General features: G+C 40.9%; 1 long non-coding RNA gene across 5 annotated transcripts; it reads right to left on the bottom strand.

Moving 5' to 3' along the window:
• Positions 1 to 5,106: 5,106 nt before the first annotated feature.
• On the bottom strand, positions 5,107 to 15,803 carry LOC150044404 (uncharacterized). Of its 5 annotated transcripts, none has more exons than XR_016533159.1 (4): positions 15,464 to 15,803; positions 8,976 to 9,137; positions 8,252 to 8,389; positions 5,107 to 5,389 (listed from the first exon to the last, which is right to left on the bottom strand). It is a non-coding gene; the product is annotated as an uncharacterized LOC150044404 (long non-coding RNA). The 5 variants fall into 5 exon arrangements; XR_016533158.1 differs by lacking the exon at positions 15,464 to 15,803 and adding an exon at positions 10,668 to 10,974; XR_016533161.1 differs by lacking the exon at positions 15,464 to 15,803 and adding an exon at positions 8,832 to 8,869 and having other exon boundaries at positions 8,976 to 9,941.
• Between the last annotated feature and the right edge of the window lie 3,823 nt (positions 15,804 to 19,626).

The raw sequence follows: 19,626 nt of genomic DNA, 5'->3' as shown, positions 1-19,626 counted from the left end.
AATTACAGAGATAATTGTTTTAATTCTCTTCTCATGTTGTTAATGTAGCTTTGGCTTTGAATCTTCAGCTTTATCTATTAGATCTTTTTAATTGAAAAGCAAAAGAAAAACAGAATAAAAATACTGGGTTATGACCCAGTGAATCCTGTTTTAAACAATTTTATGAAGAGCCAAACTAAGATATGTGCATATGTGTGTGTGTGTGCCTGCAAACACATGTGTTCATGGGCATGTGTGCACTCATGTACATGCACACACATGTGTATATAATTTTAAAAAAACAAATCATAATGCGTATTGTTTAATACTGATGTAGCTGTAACTATGTATCCATGCAATCATGTGCTTGGAGTTGAAGTAATTTCCACTTGATATTTGTATATAATGCAGATGTATAATATATAAAAATACAACCTATTCAATCATATACTTCAAATAAAAATAGATTTCCGAGGGAGAAATATTTTCACACATTTCTAAGCACCAGTCTTGAGACTACTCAAATCAGGAAATTAGTTTTCTGTCACATAAATATTTGATGGCACTTCAAATAATCCACATTTCCAATATGAAGGTGTCATTTCTTTCCAACTCTCTACTCCATCCCCCTCCCCCCTCAAACAAAAATCCTAAAAAATGAAAACTGAGGTTCAGGCTGAGAGAAGAGATTATTGACAGCCCTGACTTTGTGCCAGCCTATATTTTGCACCTTGGGTGAGGAGTCTTCTCCTCCTACTGCCTACTTGCAGGGATGAGGAGAAAAGTCTACCAGGCATGCCATCAAGTTAGGACATCCTCTATTCTATGTGCCCACCAGCCTCTCCCCCTTTGTTAAGACCAAGTAGCCAAACTGCTGGCTTTTACTGACCCTGTAGCAATTCGAAGAAGAAGAAGAAGAAGAAGAAGAAGAAGAAGAAGAAGAAGAAGAAGAAGAAGAAGAAGAAGAAGAAGAAGGGGAGGGGGAGGGGGAGGAGGAGAGGGAGAGGGAGAGGGAGAAGGAGAAGGAGGAGGAAAAAAGAGTAGCTTTTCTTTTAATGTTATTGTAAAATGTCTAGAGATGCTTCGCTCTAAGGCACTATAAAAATTTAAGATGTTATTGTTCAAAGGACATAGCAAGGCAATTTGTGGCAAAGGGTGAGAGTAGCATAGTGGAACGCCAGCACAGAAAGGAGGTGGGGCATCCGAGAGGGCTTTTTGTGACCCAGTAAGTTGTTGCTTTGGTTTTGTCATCTTCCTGTCAACAATGATACAGGATTGAACTGTAAGGGGTTTCAAATGCTCCTTTGTGCTTGCTTCTTTTCATATCCAGAACGTTGTAGCTGGAACTGGAAAGGCATAAAAGTGCCCTCCATCTTCTTCTGAATAACCAATGGCTATAGGATGGATGTATAAACTCACAGACCCTACATTGTGCTCTTCATTCTAGCGCACGCGTGCGTGTGTGTGTGTGTGTGTGTGTGTGCACATGCTTTGATTCCGTTCTTGTATTTGTTTTTGTTTTTGTTTTTGTGGTCAGTCATGGGGCTTGAATTCGGGGCCTGGATGCTGTCCAGGCTTTTTTGTTCAAGGCTGGCATTCTAACACTTTGAGTTACGGTGCCACTTCTGATTATCTGATGCTTCATTGGAGTTAAGTGTCTCCTGGAGACTCTTCTGCCTAGGCTAACTTTAAATCAAGATTCTCAGATCTCAGACTTCTGTATAGGTAGGATTTTGGGAGTGAGCCTCGAGTGCCCAACAAGGTTTTTAATGGAAACAGATGCTGGCCAAAGAACTATTACAATTACTAATGTAGTTTTTCAGCAAGTCAAGTAGATGTTAAATCTATCACCGTTCGATAGAAGAAGAATTACACACATTATGGATCTTGGTACCAAGCTGTGTTGTAATCCCTGAAAGTTCCACAGACATTGTAATAAATATTTGAGGGTAATAATATTGACAAGACATTTACAGGTGACAAATCCAAACTCCAGGCAACTGCATGGTGTTGTGAACTTCAATTGGCAAAACTGAGATTAGTGTTCAATGTTCTTTCACTTGCAATTTGGGCATTCCAATCCCAATCCAGATCCCATGCACACACATAATCATCCATATGCATTTCAGATGTGGATACACACACACATGCACGAAGACCTGGGTTCGATTCCTTGGTACCACATACATAGAAAAAAGCCAGAATTGGTGCTGAGACTCAAGTGGTAGAGCTCTAGCCTTGAGAAAGTCCAAGGACAGTGCTCAGGCCCTGAGCTCAAGCCCAGGACTGGCAAAAAATAAAAAACAAAAACAACAAAAAAAAATAGTCAGCTAGAGATTCTTATTGCCAAAAACACATCCTTGTGGCTGAGCACAGCACTTCAAGTCTTTGACCCACTCTGTTTTGGAGGCAGAGATCTGGGGATGGTAAATCCAGTCTAACCCTGGCAAAGATGTTTTCCAGTCTCCATCTTCACCAGTGGTAGAGTATAATGGCACTGTCCCAATATTGCAGCAGTTGGGGAAATACAATGATTGGGTGTAATAACAGGGGCTTCATTTCCAGTGTGTGACACTGGAAAGCAGAAATAGGAAGACCGCAGTTCAGGACATAAAACAAGATCCTACTTTGAAAATTAGCAATGCAAAAAAAAAAAAGAGCTCAGATAGATGGTAGAGCTTCTCCTAGCAAGTATGAAAACCTGTTCAATCATCAGTACCAGTGGAGACGAATACAGCACCTCAACCTGAGAATCCCATTCCTTGCTAGGCAGCGGGTTAGACATGGCATATGACCCAAATCTGTCCTGTGAGGTCAATGACGACATACAAAGGAGATCTGGGGGATTTCTAGTCTAAGATTAGAAGGTATATCAAAATGATAATCCCTTGCTATTGGATATCGTCCTCATTCCATGAAATTCCCGTACATTGCAGTCAAGAAAGGCACTGCTACCCCACTGCTTAGGGTAATGGAAGGATGCAAAGATACAAAGGGTCTGAATGTTTAGAACAGTGGTGGGCTTCTGGATTAACCTGTCTCTACAGCCTACCTCCAGGTTTCTGATTATGCAAAGCTTAAAGAAAGCTGCTACCCTGTGAAAGAGGAAGAGGAAATGGAAGAGAAAAGGGAAATGAAGAAATAGAAGAAGGAGGAGGAGAAGGAGAAGCAGACAAAAAAAGAAGCAGAAGAAAGAGGAGGAGAAAGATGAAAAATGGAGGAGGAGGAGGAGGAGGAGGAGGAGGAGGAGGAGGAGGAGGAGGAGGAGGAGGAAAAAGATGAAAAAGGGGAGAGGAGGAGGAGAAAAAGAAGTAATGAGGAAGAAGAGAAAGAAATAGGAGAGGAGGTGGAAAATTAAAAAAACCAAAAGTAGGGTAAGAAAGAAGATGAAGAAGGAGGAGTATAAGCAGGAGGAGAAGGAAAATAAGAAAAAAGGAGAGGGAGGCGGAGAGAAGGAAGAAGAAGAAAGACGAGGATGAAGAGGAAGAGATAGAAGGAGAGGAGGTGGAGAAGAAAAAGAACAAAGAGGAGGAAGAAAAAGGAAAAAAAAGAAGATGAAGAGTATAAGAGGAGGAGACAAATGAAAAGATAAAAGAAAGAAGAGGGAGATGAGGGTGATGAAGAAAAAGAACTAGGAGTCGAAGACCGAAGAGAAGACTGATGAGAGGAAGAGAAGGAGGAGGAGGAGGAGAAAGAGGAGGAGGAGCAGGAGGAGAAGCAGGAGGAGGAGGAGAAGGAGGAGAAGGAGGAGGAGGAGGAATTTGAAATAGGAGAATAAAATGAAAGAGGAGGGGGAAGAATAGAAGACACCATGACAACTTTGGTCCAGACCCTAAGAATGCTGGGAGGTGTGTGCGCATCAGTTAACCATGTGGGGTCCACTGGATTTCCGGGCATCACCTCCTAGAAACTCACCCTGTCCCGATTTCTAGCAAGATGTTCTTTGCCCAGATATATTTATCTTCTCTCTGGGTCAAGAGTAAAGACAGTGAGGAGGTTAATGGAATCCAGGAGGGGTGGTAAAGCTTGGGCTACTCCCGGATTCCAGCACAGCCTCGCATGACTGCGAAACGAATACTTACACTCTGGGCTGAATCTGTGTTTCCTTATCAGACCTGGGTGAAATTACCCAGGTTTTTTTTTTTTTAAAAAAAAAGACTAGTTAGAGGTAAAAACAAAACAAATATACTTTTTTATTTCAGACCCTCACACGAACCTGACAAATCCAATCCCAGTGGAGACATTTCAACTCACATTCCATTTCATTTCCGTTCCAATTGAACATCGTTGTGTGAATTAAATAATGGAAAAGAGTTTAAAGATTTTTAAATTGTTCATTGAGGATTTGGATGCCAAAAAAAATCCTTTTCTAAAAAAAAAAAATAATAGAGTTCAATGAGTTCACTGTAAGTGAATCAAGTCCATATGGACCGAATTTGCTTTAATATATACATGGGCTTTCAGATGAAGGAAACTGTACCAAGAAGAAACGTTCTGTGGCAGTGCGTTAAAGGGATATTTGGAAAGAAAGTGACATACAACAAATCCAAAAGGGCAGTTAGTTTTGCTTGTCTCCTGGTGAGAAAACCCAGGAAATCATACAGTGCCTATTTGGGTACCATTAGGGGAAAGGATCCTGATGGAAGATATTGGTAAGAGTTTGAACTCTTCTCTGTTCCACAATTATTTAATTCTGGTACAAGGAAAGGTAGGGGGAAGGGAAGGAGGGAGGGAAAGAGAAAGAAGGGAGGAAGGAAAGAAAAGAAAGGAAAGGAGAGGAAAGGAGAGGAAAGGAGAGGAAAGGAGAGGAAAGGAAAGGAAAGGAAAGGAAAGGAAAGGAAAGGAAAGGAAAGGAAAGGAAAGGAGAAACAATGATAACGACATATTCTTGAAAGGCTCTGATTTGCCTTCTCATGGTATATTAAAAGCACACTATAGCAAAACAGACTTCAGGTTTGCAGGTTTTACCCCAGGGAGAGAAAATTATGATATTCTCCATTTATCCCTCCACCCCGCAGCTGGTAAGACTGTACTCTGTTAGCAATTACATTGAACAGATGAGAGACTTTTTTAATTCTTCTCTTTTTAAAAAAAAATTTGAGCTGCAGTTAAACAAAATTTGCTTGTTTTATTTTTAGTTTAAAAATGATGAGACAGCACCAACCCTGGTTTCACCCCAGAGCTGTTGATTTCCCCCTGCTTCTCCTTCCTAATTTGTTTCAGACAGAGTTCCATTTTAGTGGGAAACATTCACGGCCAGGCCTTCAGGGGGTTTTATCTGTAGTTTATTTTGTTAACTACAAGTCTAAGATTGTTGTGAGGTTTTCTTTCCTTTTTCTTTCTTTTCTTTTTCTTTCTCTCTTTCCAACTTTATAACCAACGGGACGAGTTTATCTTTGGCTTTCAGGACCTACACTTAAAGCAGAAGAAAAGAAGAGATCAAGATGGGTTTTCCTTGTTTTCTCAAAACAACCAAAGAACTGAAGCCCGGTGCTACTTACAAAGAAGGTTAATAAAATAATACAAATGAATTCACTGTTTTAACATTTTAGGGCAGCACTCACTCCACTCCCACCCTTCCGCCTTGTAATTCAAATTTAACACTAATAAAAGAGAGGAACTAAAGATAATTGGCTAGAATCAAGCATTACAGAGCAGACATTTCACAGGCAGGCCCAGCTAAGCAACTGTAACTCAATGCATTTTGACTTATTAGTTCAGAACAAAAACAATGGTTCCTGAGGTGGAAAGAATGTATAGCACCCCCCCCATTACCCTAACTGGTATTTATAAAGTTTTGGCAAAATTTCATAACAAATTTTAAAATAATGTGCAAAAGGGCCTGGGTCCAGTTTCTCCCATCCACCATGTCTGTGGTTAAGGAAAGGGGCCAAGGGTTTGCCTGGCAACAGAAATGGATGAGATCGGCTGTCAATAATCCTCACATTTGTACAGTCTTTTTGGTGGTGGTTGTTGTTGTTAATTTTACATCTCAAAGAAAACTTTCACATCGATCCTTCCGTTCCATCCTTAAAACAAGCTAAGTAGATCAGGCTGATTTTATTCTAGAAATGAGGGACCAGATCAAACAGAGAGGAGGAATTTCCATAGAAAATTAAACCCACTTTCCTGACTCGAATCCATGGCACATTAGTAGATAATTGAGGGATAGCTATGTCCCACCATGGATTTTAGTTCTCGCCTCCTCCCTGTAAGTCTTCTGGTTCCCGTCCCTGCAAACACACAGAATTCTACATGTCTCCCCCCAAAAGGACACTGGAATGGACAAAGCCCAGTCCCTGGCCGCTGGCACAAGAGAAAAATCATAGCACTTGGCCAAGCCCAATGGCTCATACCTGTCATCTCAGCTGCTCAGGAGATGAGAATCAGTAAGTTCCAGATCATCCTTGACCAACAAACAACAAAGGAAACAACTTAGCAAGATCACATATGCTGGTGGCTCCAGCTACATAGTTGAATGAGGTAAGAAGATTACAAACTCAGATCGGCCCCAGAAAACAACACCAGCAGCATACATGAAACTCTATTGTGAAAAACAACTAAGGCAAGAAAGAGCTGATATTTGATTATGTAGTAAAGGGTATAAAAGGTCCCCTTAGAAAGAGGAGGCCCTGAGTTCAAACTCCTATCTTAGTCCTTGCCACCAACACCCCCCCCCAGAAAAAGAAATAAACCAAGGTATTATTGCCCTCAGTTCACCTGTCTGTGCATCTGTCTGTCTGTCATCTATCTTTTTAATTTTTTAATTTGTACTTTTTTGCTGGTCCTGGGGATTGAACTCTGGGCCTAGGTGCTGTCCCTAAGATACTTTGTACACAAGGTTAGCACTCTACCCTGCTTCAACCACAGCACCATTCTGCTTTTTCTCAATACTTTATTGGAGATAAGAGTCTCCTGGACTTTCCTGCCTGAGCTGGCTTTGAACCACAATCCTCAGATTTCAGCTTCCTGGGTAGTTAGGATTTAGGCGTGAACCACTGGTGCCCAGACAGTTGATACTTTCTAAACAAATTTCCATTTAACATGTGGGAGGAAAAATTCAAGCTTGCCATCTATGAAATCCAAAGTCAACTAGCTAATCTGTAAAATTCTGCAAAATATCTATTTTCCTCTATGGCATGCATTTTACTGGGTGCATGGCTTTGTCTCCAAAAGATGCACAAATTATTGGAAAAGATCTAGGCTTCCAATGGCAGAATGTCAGTTCTTGTCTCATTCCTCCTACCTGATTGTGAACTGGCTCTCAAGTGTGCTGTCCTACCTTCCTCCATCTTGGAAAACTATTCATGTAAACTTTAAAGAATGGTCATGAAGATGAAATTAACCAGCACTGAATAAAGTGCCTAAGAAGTACTTGTGATTTTATTCTGGCCATTTCAAAGCCGTTGATCCTAAGGAAGTTTGTTCTTTAGCTCTGCTATTCCAGGGTTTACTTTCACCCTGTAGTTATGTCTGTGTCACTTTCTCAGTGAACAACTTCAGTACATTGTAACCTGCAAAGAGTAAAATATGTGATCCTGACTTTTCCCACAAGAAACTTGACCATCCAGGATGGAATAGAGTTGGTTTGGGGAGACAGGAATAAGTCTGGCAAGCACTGGTAAACTCTTTCAATATACTATTTCATTTAATCCTCTACAACCTGGAGTGTAGAATTAAGCCATTATATCATTACCCAGCAAATAGATCAACTTAGATGGCCAAACTGAGTCATTAGGACTGAAAACATTATTAACTGAGTTTGTAAATGAACCCTTCAGGTATTTATCTTAACTCTCTGTGCCTCTTTGTTTGTGGCAAATTATCAGCCCTAGGATAATTCATTCGGTTAACTTAATTGGCACTAGGGCCCAACCAGATAATTCAGGTCTAAATTATTCACATTGTCTTTCGAATTATGCCAACATTAAAACAAGGCTCTCACTTAGCATTGCCTTTCTGTATGGGGTTTCATTTACCACAGAACCATCTATGGCAGGACCCCATAAAATTGTGTGTGTGTGTGTGTGTGTGTGTGTGTGTGTGTGTGCTTCCATGTGTGTGTGTGTGTGTGTGTGTGTGTGTGTGTGTGTGTGTTCCCTGAGCCACTTTCCCAGGCTCTTGATGTTAGAGAGCTAAGAAAACAGAAGGCTCCAATTTTTATCATGCTGCTCTGGCCATGCAAGAGGAACAGAGTACCAGATACAGGTAGAATAACCCCTTAACCAGAATTACCCAGATCACAATTGATGTGGTCTTGGGAGTATTTTACCTTGGAATATTTGCTTTCTTAACAACACTTGCATTTCACAGAATCTCAGAAAGCACTACTCAGATTTTGAAATTCCAGATATTGCTTTTTCTTTGCCATTTCTTTTGGGTTTGAGTGCATCCATTTCAAACACACTTCCTGGATGAAAAGGAAGGTATCAGTCTGTCACACAGTTTGCACATCGTCTTTCTTGGTAGACACATGCCAAGCACATGCAGACATTTCAAAACATGACAGACACACTTACAATGTCAAGGAAACTGGGTCTTGAGTGTAAAACTAGACAATTACATTTTCTTCGCTTTCCCTAGTTATTATTATTATTATTATTACACATACCCATCCACCAAAGGGCAAGGCCAAGGACTCTGGCTCTACCCATTTTAACTTGTTCTAAATTGGATCTGTTCCGTCCTATTTTCCTAAGTGAACAGATGGCATTATCATTGGTCACAAAATGACTTTTCCTCCTTTGCTTTACTAGAAAAGCAATCCAGCTGTAAATAGCTGAGTGTTGGGGTTTTTTGGTTTTGGTTTTTTCACGACTTGAGGCCTGTTCTAAGCTGTAGTTCTTCGTTACCTGATCTCATGTGTGCATGAATTCAACTTCTCTCAAGTCTGTGGATGAACAAAATGGAAATCACCTATTACCAATGGAAATTCTTTTCTATTTACACAATCTACGAGTGTTTAAGAAGCAGGAAAAAAAAAATAGTTTACCCACATTTGTAAGCAAGCTTCCAATGGTTCCAGTAATGGGCTCACTCCTTTCAATGTTGGCACATTCTCTGCTTTCAAAATTAATTACAAGTACCGGCTCCAATGTGTTCATTGTCCTCTGTGTACACAGAGTGAGAGTTTGAAGAAATCACTTGGCTATTTCACGCTGGGGGAAAAAATACTTCATTTAAAACATACAATTGATTAAGGAAAAGTAGAGAATTCTATTTGAATTATTAAGAGAACCGTGGGACATTAATTTCATTTTTGTATGAGTAGAGCCATAGTCTAAATAATTCATCTCTTCTCCTGATCAAGTTTACTCCCCTCACTCATATGTACTTTAGAGATGATTGTAGAATCTGAACCTGTAACACCTTACCATGAAAAGTTAAAACTCATTCTGTGAATTTCTCATAATAACCCAATTTTTAAAAAATTCTTTCATCTGTTAAAAAAAAAGATGTTTTTTTTTGCTCAGCCTACACCAAACGGATAAAGCTTAAAGAGAGTCACATTTGAGGGCTTTGTGTGCTCTCCCCCGGCACACACACTCTTTTCCTTCAAGGCTTTGTCCGTGTGTGTGTGTGTGTGTGTGTGTGTGTGTGTGTGGTTTTCCTTCTGAGAGAGGTAGCATGTGGGCCCTTTCTGTGACAAGTCTCATCTCCATAGAAAGGAATCTCTGAAAATTTCAACTTCTCAAACATAGAAAGGGAAGTCAAGTCAAGATATATCCATTTAGCCCAAATCGCTTTACAACTGTGATAACTGGGAATTGGAGATGGTCTTGGTAGACAGACTAATAATTGTACAGGAAAAAAAAAACAACACACGTCACAATTCCCCAAGTGAACCCACCAGTCCCCACAGTGTCTGTCACAGTAACAAGGGTGCATTCACTTGTTCAGCCAATTTCCTCCGTGCACCTGCTGTGGAGGTGAGGAGGGAATTTGAGCTCTGCTATTGGGAATGGTGCTTGTCACCAGCCCTGAACTCAGTCACCAGAAACCAAAGGAAACTATGTCAGACTCATCTCGGAGCCGACTCAAAATGTTCCATGAAGGGTTTTTGCAATAAAAAGTAATATGTTGGGGAAATTAAATCATGAGTTGGAGCTGTTAATTACACACACATTGGTTTAAAGTGGAAGCAAATACTTCTATCTGCCCTTGGTTGCACATTTTACATGCCTGCCTGTTTTCTACTACTCTTACTCGGTCTGTTTCTCTCTAATCTACCGCCCTGAACACTTCCACTACCCAATTCCAGAAGCTAACATAAATGTAAAATGTAAATTGCGGCCTAGATTGCTGCTACTGGAGTGTGGAGAGAGAGAGAGAGAGAGAGAGAGAGAGAGAGAGAGAGAGAGAGAGAGAGAGAGAGAGAGAGAGAGAGAGAGAGAGAGAGAGAGAGAGGGAGGGAGGGAGAGAGAGAGAGAGAGAGAGAGAGAGAGGTCAGATTCTATAATAGCCTAGACGTGTCTGGGATTTGCATATACATCCTCAAATCTTGACACACTCTTCTTGCCTCTCTCATGCTGCTTTGAGTTTTCATACTGGGTTTTGTTCTTTGGCCAAGCCGGGTGCATTTCTCTTGGTAACTTACATGTGTTTTCCTTGGCACCAAAAGAATTCCTCTACACTGGAAACTTCCAAGCCAACTTGCTTTCCACCAAGATGTCCCATTCCACACTTACCCATCATAAAACCCAAAGGAGAATTCTGCCAGCATTTTCTTCCAGCAGTCCCCATTGACCTTCTTCTCCGGGTCTTGCCCTGGGTGTTTAGGGATCGGGATCATGTGGTGACGTTCACCCTTGCCTTCTGAAGGTGATGAGAAGGTCATTGTGATCAATGTCAGGCCAGAATACATTTGGAGGGGGCAGGGAAAGAGGAGGTAGGAATGGTGGTGGTCTAATTATGATGACTTTGGTTCAGGGAGATCCTAAATCGCATCAAGAAAGCAGCAGGGATAGGCCAAGGGGTCTTATTGAAATTTTTGTCCTGAGACATTGTCTACATATATATAACATTTATCACCATTGCCACGAGTCTAATACACTTAAGAATCCCAGTGGCAAAATGTCATAGGGTCCTGGAAATGTAAGCCAGGTTCTGGTGACGATCAAAGTGAATGAAGTCCTTGGAATTATCTAAGAAAAGCAAACCATGAATCAGGTGTGGAATCGTGGAAACCAGCAGCCTTTAAAGCCCAACCCCAGCGGTCCATGCCTAGAATCCCCAACTCCCCAGGACTCTGAGAATGGAACACCGCATTGCGGTTTGAAGCCAGCCCAGACAGGGAAATTCCTGACTCTCACCCTCCACAAATTATCCCCCAAAGAAGGCCTGAAAAAAGAACTCGAGTTCAAATTCTGGAGAATTAGCCTTGAGCAGAAGAAGCCCAGAGAGAGTACCCAAGTCCTGAATTCAGGCCCTGGGATAAGCACATCACACACACACACACACACACACACACACACACACACACACACACACACTATTTAAGGAACATTTACGAGCCAATGACTGACCAAAAGAAGAAAGTAACTGAAGAGAACATTTAAAAATACATCCTGCTCTTACCTTCAGTGAAGGGAGCTTTCTGGCTGAGAGGCTAGAACTCAGCTACATTAAGCTGTATTTTATTCCTCTATAATCAAGTCTATGGAGGCAGGGTACCCTACACCAAGAGGCAGTACTGAAAAGTCCAGCACGTTTATCTCCACCAAACACCCTCTGCCTTCTGTTATTTTAGTATTCATTTTAGCTATTCCTAGCTACTCATGACCAGGGAACCTCTACTAATAAATATAAAGTTTCACACCACAGCTTTTCCTTTGTGAAACTTCGAAAACCCTGTGGGAGCTTGGGAAGCCACACTCAAGGAGTTCCCATTTTAATTGGATGTGCTGATGCTTTAAGTATACAACAAAATAAACTGGAGAGTCCCTTCCTATCTCCCCCTCTCCATCCCACCCCCAGATCTTTCATATCATATTATTCCAATCACAGGAAATTACGCAGCACTGAATTGAGGCAAAAATAATTCTCAGTTTTAAATAACAAATAGAACTACATTGGTTTTGTGTTTCATTTGATAAATATCAACCTGACCTAAGTTGTTGTGGTGTTTGGGGGTTTTTTTCCCCCTTCACTAATGTACATTTTTACTTTTATTTATTTTTATTAGCCTGGGAATTCTGATGACTATTTATTGTGGCAGATGGAGGAGGTCAAGTCAGAAAATTATTCCTTAGGCCTGCACAGAAGAGCACTAGACTATATTGATAGTGGCAAATTTCTGTTCTCAAACGAATGCTTTATTTTTTTAGCTGTTCGTTTTTAGAACATGAAAAGCATGTGTTTTTTTTTTTTAAGAAAAAAATCACCCTTGGGAACAGATGAACAAATATGAAAACAATTTATCCCTTTAACAGCCTAATAAAATACATTTTCATTATGCTAACTGACCCTGATAAATTCAATAGCTATCACTTAAATATATCCATCATCTTTGAGAAGTATGTCCAAATGTTTTCTCCTTTTCCGGTCCTCCGTCAGCCTGGGTCACGCGGTGATTGTTAACCATGACATCTATAATGTAATATGTTTTGGTTTTATTTGGGGGCAGGGGGTGGGCTTTAAAGGGGGGGAGAAGGTAAGGTACCTTTTCACTTCAGAAAAAGGAGAACTTTGAAATCTGTTTTTCAAGACATTCCCAGAACACCACGTTTTGAGCTAAGCTCATTTGATGTACCTTTGTTCAGTACTTTTGAGATTCTTCCCAACGGGCCTTTCATGATTCCCTTTCTACTGTGGCCCAGTGAATGACATTCCTGTCTATTTTTCAGGCAGGAGGGGAGACACCAGGTATGGAATCCCTGTTTCTGTGCAGGAACTTTTCTCTGCCCAGAGGGAGGGAGGAGAGCTGGGAGGTCAATCTCCCTTCTGTGTTTCAGACAAGACCAGGGACAACTCAGGGTAGCCAAACTGCCCCATAACCCCACTGCCTCCGATTACCTCCGACAGTGAAAAATTTCCACCAGGACCGTGACAAGTGGGTTAACCTAAAGGAGATGGATTCCTCTGAAAGCTACACCACACAGCCAAGCCAGAGGGTTAGAGAGACCTGGTAGATGCCACCACAGGCAACTCTTCATGGTTTAAACATATCTGATTGGGAGAAAGAGAGAGAGAGAGAGAGAGAGAGAGAGAGAGAGAGAGAGAGAGAGAGAGAGAGAGAGAGAGGGGGGGGGGGGAGGAGGGAGGGAGGGAGGAAGAGGGAGGGAGAGAGACAGAGAGAGAGGGAGGGAGAGAGACAGAGAGAGAGGGAGGGAGAGAGGGAAAGAGAGAGAGAGAGAGGGAGAGAGGGAGAGAGGGAGAGAGGGAGAGAATGGAGAGAGAGAGGGAGAGAGAAAGAGAGAGAAAGAGAGAGAGAGACTTTGTTTTAGTCATCCCTTGTTCTTTCCTTGATAGGAGCTTGTTTTATCTGCTTTCCCTTCCCTTCCCCCATGGGGCATTGGTCTTCCAATCCCTAAAACCAGGAACACGTGTTCTTGTTTGCACATCTGGCCTGAGCAAGCCTGGCTCCAATTTAAAACCTACATGTTGGTCCAATTCCATTATTGGACAAGGAAATTTTGTGAACTGGCGGGCTCATTTGCATGTCATTACCCAGAATGCCTATCCCAGCTCACAGATGTTCTCCAGACATGGAGGGTAAGAGGGAGGGGGGGAGGAAAGGTGAAGCTTTGGAAACAAATAGAGAGATTTGTGTATATGTTCCTCCAAATCATTTTCCCTCTGCTTTTTATCAAGCAACAAAATGTAATACAGAGTTACAAGATATTGCTTGCTCTCGCCCTCTCTCTCTCTCTCTCTCTCTCTCTCTCTCTCTCTCTCTCTCTCTCTCTCTCTCTCTCTCTCTCTCTCTCTCTTCTCTCTCTCTCTCTTTCTCTCTCTCTCAATTGAACTTTGGGACACATTTTTCACCTGGCTTTCAAGGAACTTAAACAAGCAGGAGTCAGAAAATTTCAACTCTAGGTAATGTTCTGTTAATTCATGTGGCTGAAAGAGCAAGTAGACTGCAGACTTCCATTCTGTGCCCGATGCTTTCTATAGAACTTCCTTGTTCTTGAAGTTCAAATCAGTGCTTTTTATTTTTTTTAAGGTAATGCTAAATTGATTTTTTTTAATGGAGTAGGATCTGTGTGAGATTAAATTTGGTACAAGCTGAAGTTTGGAAAGTTTTAAACTGGATAAGTAGTGGTCACACCATGCCATCTTTAAGCCAGTATTGCATTTAGTGACAAAGTAAACTTCTCTCAGAAGTTTCTTGCTATTGTTTGTCTTAAAAATTATCTGAAGGGCTCAGGATGGATGGTGGCCATAAAACCAGGATCTCTTCACGTACCACAAAGTGACAACATAAAATGCCCACAACAATTTCAGGATTTGTTTTTTTTTTTACTCTTATTTTTCAAAAAGAAAGAAAGGAGTGCTTCATTCATACATACCAGAGAGTCCTAGAAAAATGCAATCGTTTTTTTTTAAAAAAAAAAAAAAAGCACATAAGAATTGAAATAAGTGAGGCCAAGGTAAAAAAAACTAAATGAATTATAAGTCAAGTAAAATCAAGTAAAATGAAATAAATAAAAAATAACTATAATTGCTTTGGGGACTGAAGTTAAAACGCAGGTGTTTTGAGGGGAACGTAAACATTTTTTTCCTAAATGAGGCGTTGAGGGCTGGGAGAAGGGCAGTAAAATTAGTGGAATTACTGCCTGATTTTAACCAGGGGATTGCTCCAGTCGGACACCAGCGAGTTTTCATTAGGGACTCTAATTTACAAGCCATTCAACACATTCCAGTGGAACACAACAACTCTCCCAGGTCCTAAAGAATGCCAGCGCTCCCACTTTATGGCAGAGGGCTGAAACTCAGGCGTTTAAAGACCAACATGGTTACAGATGGTAGTGTAGGTCCTGTGAGCTAAGGATGTTCATTCACCTTGTCGTCTAGAAGGAGATCATCTCGGGGGACCGACTTCACACACACACACACACACACACACACACACACACGCACGCACGCTTCTGTTGTCACACCTATGTGGTGTTGCACTTGCAGATACGGTGTGTTATTTGCTTGCACCTACCAGTGATATCCTCATGGCACTCACAGAGAACGTGTTTGTTTCATAGTGTTTCTTCCACCCCCGAGATGGCTGGTTGCTTAAGCCCCTTTGATAAATAATTTTCCACCAACCTCCATGAAGATCACAGGATGAGAGAAACAATGTACGCCATTGTCCCCAACAACGAAAGCATAGGTCATAGAATAGCCACACAAGATATCACTCACCCCAGCAAAGGCATGTTAGGCCTCGAGTTGTATCTATAGCTCTGGAACCAGAAGAACCTTGAGGAACAGGTCTGATAGGTTTAAAGGATGAGACACACAAACTGTGTGACATGGACACAATACTTACCGGAAGTACTGACTTGACATCAAGCATCTGAATAATCCGAAGTCGTCAGATCTCTGCAATTGTCAATGAGAAGCTGAATTTTGCTGTTTTGTAATCTTTGTGTTAAGAACAAACCATAGTGTTAAGCAAACAAACAACGACATAAAGGACACACTCATGGATCAAGTCACATTTTCCTGTCATATGGAAAAATCCTTTGGTTCCAATGTATTATGACTACCTGGATATTTTTGGAATATCCACCTTTTGTGACTGAGGACTGGTTCAATTGTGACACTCCAAGCTGATGTCTCCACAATAGATGGAATTAATTAATATCCACCAAATTATTTGATATTTGGCTAAAACCAATAATAAACAACCAAAGAGAAAACTGTGGAGGTGAAAAAAAAACCCTCATATATTCATATGTCAAGAGGATGTGCAGAGAATGATTTCTTCTGGTGTGTAATGTATTTCTCAGAATTTTATAGTTGTTTATCTCCTGAAAGTATATGTGAAAGTTTTGTGTTAAGTAATACCATCATTTTAATTTGAGCACTCTAAGGTTACAAGCACTTTCTCATCAAAGGTTATTTTTTCCTCTCTGTCTCTTTCTGTCTCTATATTTGTGCCACTACTAGGCTTTGAACACTGGGCCCCAAGCTCTCACTTGACATGCTTTTGTTTCCAGCTGGCACACTCTACAACCTGAGAAACAGCTCTGCCTCTAGCTTTATCTGGTGGATGGGGATTAGAATCTCTAAGATTTGTCTTGCTAGACTAGCTTTGAACCTCAGTCCTCAGGTTTCAGCCCTCGGAATAGCTAGAACTGTGGACCTAAACCCCTGGATCTTAGCCATAAAAGAATTTTCTAAACAAAGATTTATAAAAAGCTATGAAGCTATTCCATTCTATAAACAAATACCATCATATTGAGTTGGACATTATGTTTGGATTTTTTTCTCTCCTATTACAAAGAACACTTAGCATGTAATAGCAAAATAAAACAAAAACATATAGTTTGCATTTACTCTGGGGTTATATTTCTGCCTTTCTCCTCAGGGTAGCTATTAAGGTTGAATTTTTACATTGCATACCTGCATTTGCCTAAAGTACATCCTGATAATTATTAAGAGACCTACAGATGCAGAGTCTTAACCAGATAGGGAAATAACCCTTTAATCAATAGTTGCCTGTGGAACACTTGCTTTTGGCAAGACCCTGTTGCAACCCATTTATTTCACACACACACAGCAACCAATGTGGCATTTACAAGAATGCCAGGAGCTGTGGCTCCACCCTAATCCCTCCAAGTTGTAAGATGGGAGAGGATAAATCACCCACTGACTAACTAGCAAGCGATCTGTACTCCTTGCCCCACCACCACCATATTTTTTTAGGCATTTACACTAACCAGCTCATCACCTCTGTGAGAGATATCTCTCAGGAAGGAATGTCCAGGGCTAATCAACTCGATCTCTGGACTCATGTTTTCACACCTTTTCGGTTTTTGTTTCAGCCTGTACACGAGCTCTCGATCTGTGGTCTGTTCACACTTACCAGAACCTGCTGAGCATATATAACCTCGGGAGAAACAAACACAGGGAAAAGAGGCTTGTGCCAACAGTACTCTTCAGCCTGCTGAAAGAAAAACACACCACGCCGATGGGGCAGGAATGTTTAGCTCCCACTTTCAAACACAGAGCTTTCTCCTCTTCCTCTCCTGGTATTTGACGTGGTAAGCCCTGGGCTTTGGCTGATAGTTAAACTTTGCCTAAATGGATGAGCAAAGCAGGTGGGGTATGAAATGATTGGGGTCTGATTTTCAGATCACCCACAAACCTGGGTGAACTCATGTTATCTCAGATGCATTATCTGAAGGAAGACACTCTTCCAGAGGGCAGGGAACGTGGAACACAGATACAGAAATACAGGAATACAGAATTAGCCCCATCTAATTCCCAATCTCCATGTCAAGGCAAGAAGCAGAGTTCTTCACAAGTTCTTCAAACACTACAAAATAAGACAATAATAATCTCACATATGATTCAAGACTAGGGTTTTTTTCAGAATTTATTGTATTCAAAGGAAAATTATGTAAAAAAATAGATTCCAAAGGCAATGAAATATTTGGGGAGTTAATAACCAGAAAGAGTCTGGATTTTGACAAGAGTTTGGGAAAAGTAACTGCCATGATGAAATTGAATGCATTCAATCATTTAAGCAAGCAGGTGGCTGAGAAAACAGATTAAAGAATCACCTTGGAAGCTGATTTGCAATCTACAAGGGAGAGTTTGGAATGTAGAAGCCACAGTTTCTGGACTAACACAGTCTCAGGTTCAAATCATGCTTACTGTTATTTTACTGCAATGTTCATTCAAAGAGATTTGCTGAAGCATTTTCTAGGCATACTTCCCATGCCCCAGATGTTTATAGTCATTTTATGCACCACTTTATTCAAGATACTTTAAAAGAAAACAATTAATCTGGAGAAATGTTCTGCATCATTAAAATAAATAAATAAACAGGTGAATGGCCAACAAAGCTCTTCAGAGGTTTGCCGTGGTGCATAAGTCTTCCACTGAGTCACAACATCTTTTGATTTCCCCCATTTAAAATGATGAGGAGACAGTAAATATGGCTAGCTCATTTCCAGCTCTCTTCCTATTCTTACAAAACACTTATAGAATGCTTAATGGGGTACCATTTGCAGATGGTAAAGCTTGGGTATACCTACTGGATCTCTTCTGATAATTAATTTGGCAATTAAGATGGAACCACTAAGTACTGAGTGTCTCATGGTGATATGAGAAAGTTTCCTTAAGCAGGGATCCCCCTTCCCTCAATATCCCCACCCCCAGAGCCTCAATTTCTCCAATTTTAATAACATGTAGAATCTGATACAACTTGGTGTGTTTGTGTATAATATATATTTTATGGCATATATATTTTTATCAAAATATATAAATATACACACACACAGTTGCTTTTGATGAAAGTTCACAGTTTGAGGGAAGAGAAGAAAGGAAATGCGAGTCATAAGAAATATAAAATTAAAGTAGTTTCTGGGTCAAGACTGTTGCAACAATCTCTAGTTCTAATAGAGATGCTGGCACCTTGGACCCTGTTTCTAACCCCCAGGACCGTGTGTCGCCAGGTCAAGGTGGGTACCAGTAAGTGGCAGTACAGGTTCCAGAGGCCTACTAAAGAGAGCTTGATAAAGGCTGAGAGATCCGGATTTTCTGAATGGTTGGATAAAAAAGCCACTAGCTCACCGGAATTCAACACCACACATACAGATAGACGTTACAAACCATTAAAAACAAAGCGTGGTAGAGTTTTGTTTGCTAGAAGAATAATTGAGAAGAAGTTATATTCCAAACCGACCTGCTTATTTTTCACATTGCACTTCATTTTCAACTTGTCTTTCAATAGTCATCCAAGGAAGTTTGGCTTCAACAGATGTGTTTGTGAGCACTGTGCATCCTGACCAATGCTTTGCCCGGTGACACTTGTTGATTGGATTGGGGATATTTTTTGACTCTTGGTCCTGGATATGCGAAACTCGAGAGAAGATCATACTCCAGCTCTGAGCTAAACCTTCAGCTCTTAAGGTGGGGTTTTCTCCCTTGACTCAGAAACATTGAGTATTTACACACTCCCCAGCCACACCACCACTCGAAATGCTCTCAGAATCGCCACAGATGCTTCATGACTTGAGACTTAACATGTGCATTGAAGTCTTGAGGCAGGGGGGACAATCTGCTCTAGAAGAATTTATTTTTTTTCCTAGCTTATCTGATTATATAAAACATGTTCATCGCCTGATTCTGGTGGCTCCATGCCTATAATTGTCACTGAGATGAAAGACATTCATGATTTCAAGCCAACCTGGACAGAGAAGTCCAGAAGATTCCTATTTCCAATTAACCACCAAAAAGCCAAAAGAAGTGGGGATTTGGTTCCAGTGGTAAAACACCAGTCTTGGGCAACATAGCCAAGCACGAATGAGAAACCCTGAGTTCAAGTCCCTGTATGGACACACACCACACACACACACACACACACACACACACACACACACACACACACACACTTTCATAAGTAAATGAAACCTCACAATTTCCCACAGACCAAGTTAGCAGGAACACATTTTGGGGAAGTTGCTTTAGTAATTGAGA

This window comes from Megascapheus bottae, chromosome 30 (genome assembly GCF_031878675.1).
Source record: "Megascapheus bottae isolate mThoBot1 chromosome 30, mThoBot2.hap1, whole genome shotgun sequence".
Classification (NCBI taxonomy): domain Eukaryota; kingdom Metazoa; phylum Chordata; class Mammalia; order Rodentia; family Geomyidae; genus Megascapheus; species Megascapheus bottae.
This window is presented reverse-complemented; position numbering and strand designations above follow the sequence as displayed.